General features: G+C 26.8%; 1 long non-coding RNA gene across 1 annotated transcript; it reads right to left on the bottom strand.

The window, feature by feature from the left end:
• Positions 1 to 2,770: 2,770 nt before the first annotated feature.
• On the bottom strand, positions 2,771 to 5,193 carry LOC120092582. Its single transcript, XR_005486087.1, has 2 exons — positions 4,551 to 5,193; positions 2,771 to 4,178 (listed from the first exon to the last, which is right to left on the bottom strand). It is a non-coding gene; the product is annotated as an uncharacterized LOC120092582 (long non-coding RNA).
• Between the last annotated feature and the right edge of the window lie 253 nt (positions 5,194 to 5,446).

The raw sequence follows: 5,446 nt of genomic DNA, 5'->3' as shown, positions 1-5,446 counted from the left end.
TGTTGCACTATGGAGATGGGACTTAGACCTATCAAATGATATATTCTTATAATATTCCATTTATAGGATATATTGATTAATACTTATTTTTTTAATTAAAAAGATTAAAAATGAATAAGGAACATTTTTTACATAGAATTTAATCACTAAAAAGAGATTATCCAACTAAATATTCGAATTCTCGAATTAGAGGGTGGAATATATATATATATATATCCTCATTTTTATGTTCAAATTATGTCATCAAGTACATCGTACATATTCAAAAATGTGTTTAATACTCTCGAAATTAATGACACTTAATATTCTCAAAATTAAATTAGCTAACTCAAGTTTGCTAGTTAATTAGATAGCTCGACTTAATTATATTGGACCTATTTTCCTCACTTATTAAAGTATTGTACAACTTATTGGTTATTCACTTTAAAATTGCACAACAATTATGTGTGATGAAAAGAACATTTTAGTTAAGAACATAGTACATGTAAATTATTTTGAACTTGCTTAAACAAGTGCTACACTTAATTGAGCCAAATTTGTGAGCAATCGAATATTGTAAATTTTAAAGGAAAAAAAAAAAGATTTTTAGTACTTTGATTTTATATCTAATTTTCTTTTAATCTCTAAATATCAAAATAGTAATAGTTTTAAAAGATGTCCGATCTGATTAATAAGTGGGTAGCACTTATCAATGAAGCCCTATCGATTAGTATTACGCGGAAAAAAAATCACGATTTGATGATATAACACAGGGTCTTAATCCTTAATATAATTCAATTTCAAAGTGTCATTTTTATCCTTGAAGTTGAGTTTTAATTCAAAATATAACTTAACCTTGTTATGAAGTATTTCACATTAATCTTTATTACTTAAATTAAAGTAATTATGAAATAAATTTTTTTAAATTACTTTAAATAGTTTGAGAAAATAATCAAAGTTATATAATTTTAAATTAACTAAAAAACAATAACATTATATATTAAATGTGAATTTTAATTTTAAAAAAATTGATATTAAAAGTATAAATCATGAAAGAAAAATTATTTCAAATGGTAAATCAATTAAAAAATATTTACAATATATAAACAAATTTTAGAACTACCAATGATAAACGTTTGATAGACATTGATAGACTTTTATCAATGTCATCTATCAATGTCTATCAACATTTATCATTGATAGTTCTAAAATTTTACTATATTTTGTAAATATTTTAATTTATTTTTCTATATTTAAAAACAATCCATCATTAAACTTAAAAAATTAAATTAAATCTACTAATCTCTCGACTTCTAGTACTTATTTAAAAAAAAACAATAGATAAAATCTAAATAGTGATAAAACCCTAATCTTAAAGATAAAATTGTATCAATTTGAAAGGAACTAAATTAGTATAAAAAATAAAAACTAACATAAAGTGATAGTTAGATATAAACTAAGGGTGCTTTTTGAATACATTATCAAATATTTAATTTAAAAATAAGTTATTTTGAAAAAAAAAAAATCGAATGTTTAATAACCATAAAAAAATAACTTTGCCAATATATTTTAGTCAATTTTTTTTTTTCAGAAGCATATAAATAAAAAATAATTTTTTAAATAATATTTTATTATCTCAAGTGAATCCTAACGGATGGTAAGAGTATTTTTTCTTAAATTTAATGTGGAACAATACATGCGATAATAAGATCACTTTGGATTTATGACGATATTTTGAATGGTATAATTTGGCTACTATTCAACCTCTAAAACTTCTAAAATTGTTAGCATCTTCATTAAATTTTCAAAATACACATTAGCCAAAGTATAAATGTTTGTACCCTATAAAATTGTTACAATCCTATTCAAATTTGTTACAACAAATTCTTGTATCTAAACTAAGAATTTTAACATCCATCTAAACCCAAATGATCTCGATGATGAATAATATAATTTTTTTTTTTAAAAAAAAACTAGTACAATATTGCAGCATATAAGAGATTACTAGGTCTTGTTCAATAGTCCCATGATGTTTGCAATTTCCCCATGAATAATTGCAGTCCTGCACTTGACCCTTAAGATAAATATTATTTTAAAAAATGTAATTCCGAAAATTTAAAAAAAAAAAAAAAGATTGGAAAATGAAATCCTCAATAAAGAGGCAAGTAACCCTGCTCAAATAAATTTCCAAAAAAAACATGGTCAAATAGATAGGGTTGCAATACACAAACATTAAATCCAACCAATCTGCAAAAGGAGTTCCAATGTTATAGGACATCCACTATATTAATGGCCTGGAATGAGCTATGTCACTATTAATCCAAGTAATAAAAATATTACATTATCCAAAGGCAACTTTAATTCCCCATACAAACATATGAAAATTACTTCAGCAAGACTAGAATTTACCTAACAAGTTAATTCTTTCTTTTGGAAAAAAAAATCCTAACAAAAACTTGATATTTATGAAAACAATCAAAAGAAATTGGCTTCTGTTTTAAAAATAATAATAATAATAAATAACTCATAAACTTTCATCAAAGGTATTTTGGATTTTGATTTTGATTATGCTACCAAAACAATCCAAACAAACTTTTAATCAAGAACTAAAACTTGTTTTCTTGCTAATTTTTTCCACATGTTAAACAATTCTTTTGACTTCCTAGCCAAATTCAAAAAAACAAAGATGAGAGAATTTTGAAATTACCTGTTAAGGATATTTTCAACCTACTTGATTAGATTTTTTAAAAGAAAAAGAGGATTGTTTAAAAGGAAGAAATTATGAGATGAGACATATTTCTCTCTCTCTCTCTCTCTTTTTTTTTTTTTTTTTTAATTTCCCCCTCTTCTTTTTCTTTTAAGAAACAAAATGATTATGAAATTGACTTTGAAAATACCAAAACTTTGTCCTACAATAAAATTGCTCAAACATGACCAGCCAGAAAAGAGAAGAAAACCATCATAAGATTGAAAAAGGGGTTTTTTTTTTTTTTTTTTTGGAATAAAAAGAGAGATTTTGCCTAGAACAGATATTCTAGGGTTTGATGAGGAGTTATGATGCAATGCACCAATACCTATTTTCACAATAAAAACACAACAATGTATTTGGTTTCAACTTTTGAATTTGATATTGAAAATATTAACATTTGTTCATATTCAAACCATAGAATTTATCATACATGCTATATAATGACATCCTAAACCAACAAAATTTCCAGCTAAACCCCATTTTTTTTCCTAGCTACCCTCAATTAAAAATCTAAACTTTCCAACTCAATCTTACTCAAAGGAAACAAAAACATAGATTCTTAAATCAACATAATGGGAGAGATCTCCCATCCCTTCAATAACTTTTTAGTTCTTTTGCTTCCTTCTTTCATCACTTTTCTCAAACATGTGTAAAACTCCAAATCTTGGGGTATAATTAAGTATATATCAGATAGTTTTTATTTTAAATTGTTTGAAGATGCTATATCAATAAGCAAAATAGAAAGAGAAAAAAGAAAAGTTTACAGCATAGAGAACCTCTTCAATCTCATTCAGTTGCTTTTCTTGTACCTAAAAATGATAAATCAATTACCCATTAAACTAAAGCAACTTTTACATAATCCATTTAACTTCCATAATCATTTTTTATTAAAAAAAAAAAAAAAAACCTTAAATCCACCTTGAACAAATGAAAAAGGACAGAACCCTAGAAGAAGTCGTAATAAACATGCAGGAAAGGAAGGGAAAAAAGAAACTAGAAAACAAAACAAAACAAAAATCTCAGAAACTAATCAGACAAACAGGAGGAGGAAAAACAGTCGTTTTCTGAGATTTTTTAAGATTAATGTAATAAAATCTATGAGAGTCATTGTATAGAAATAGAAGGGGTAAAACAGTAAATTCATAACCAAATTTGTTTTCTTTAATAAAACTCTCTGGGAAAGGTGTAATATAACATGTCTGGGAACTTGTTGCAGCACAAAGACCATCACCCAAGAAGCTATGGTGTGTGTGCTGAACCTTGTGTCCATTAAACTCCTTTTCTCTCTCTAAAATATTCCATCTTTTCCAAAAACCCTAATCCACCCCTTCCATTAATATTATTAAACATTAATAACCAAACAAAAAGAAGAAAACATTAGTCATTTTACCTGAAATTTTCTCAAATGGGTCTTCTCTGGGCAAATCTGAATCCAAGCTTTCATTAAGTACTGATCAAGAGAAGGGGAGGAAAAGACAAGATTTTTATAATTTCTTTTAACATAATTTAGTAACTGTAAAGTGGGTATTTGAACTTTTGACCAATAACAAAGATTACAATGTCTTAAATGTCTTAACTTGAACTATGCTGAACAGCGCAGAGATCTGATCTACTCCCTTAAATAGGAATAAAATGAAGAAAAACAGTTCTTTTTTAACATAAACATTATAATTGTGAAAGTAGGTACTCAAATTTTTAGATGAAATTTGCGATATCTTAACCATTGAACTATGTTGGATGAGAGCGAAATAATGATGATGATGGTTCTTTCAACATCAAGATATATTACAAAATTGTAAAAGTTGATATTCGAATATCTGACCTCTAATGAAGTTTGAGGATGTCTTAACCATTGAGGTATGCTGACGAAGAAACCTTGATCTTCTTGATTGATAAGAAAGCTAAAAACAAAGCAAAAAACAAAAACAAGAATTTTCTTTTCCTTACAACATAACATTGCAAATGTAAAAGTGGGTGTCTGGAACATTTAACTTACAACAAAAGTTACAGAAAAATGTGGTTAACCATAGAACAAAGAGATCTTGAAAGAATAAGCTAAGAAAAAGGGGGGAAAAGATCAAAGAATGAATGAAGAAGAAGGTAAAAGGAAAGGGAGCTCCCTTCAGTCCAAGTACAGGAAGCTTAAGATTCAATTTGTCTCCCGCATCATTCAGTCGTTTACTGAATCCATAGGCCATGAATTTTATGAGTCAGTATTTGAATGAATGAGTCGGCAGCTAATTAAACCCTAAACGCCACCCGTGAGTGGACTGAAGAAAGCTCTCTTAACCCTAAACAAGTTCCTTTGAAACATCAACAAAATTACAACTACTCCCATGGATCTAAGACAGAACGCCAAAAGGGGTTTTATAAAGATAAGGAAGAGAGAGAGAGGGAGAGAGATGAAGATAATATTTAAAACATTATGTACAAAAGAAATTATTAATGGGAGACATTATATTCATATTCTCTATTAATCTTCTATTTCTCTACATATATATCTCTTTGGATTTGGAATCCCTTTTGCTTGCCTTTGCATATGCCCTAATCTTCTCTCTATAAAATTCACACCATGACTTTCCTTTTATTTTAATTACTATTACACTTTTGTATTCTACATGTATGTTTTAAATATAGTATAATTTGAAGGTCTTGTTTTTTTATCATAGCCAAATCTTTGCCTATTTTTGGTTTAATTAAACAAAATGAGAAAAAAAA

The sequence above is a fragment of the Benincasa hispida genome, chromosome 12 (assembly GCF_009727055.1).
Source record: "Benincasa hispida cultivar B227 chromosome 12, ASM972705v1, whole genome shotgun sequence".
Taxonomy (NCBI): Eukaryota; Viridiplantae; Streptophyta; class Magnoliopsida; order Cucurbitales; family Cucurbitaceae; genus Benincasa; species Benincasa hispida.
The sequence above is the reverse complement of the archived record's forward strand: the minus strand, read 5'-3'. Positions and strand labels throughout refer to the sequence as shown.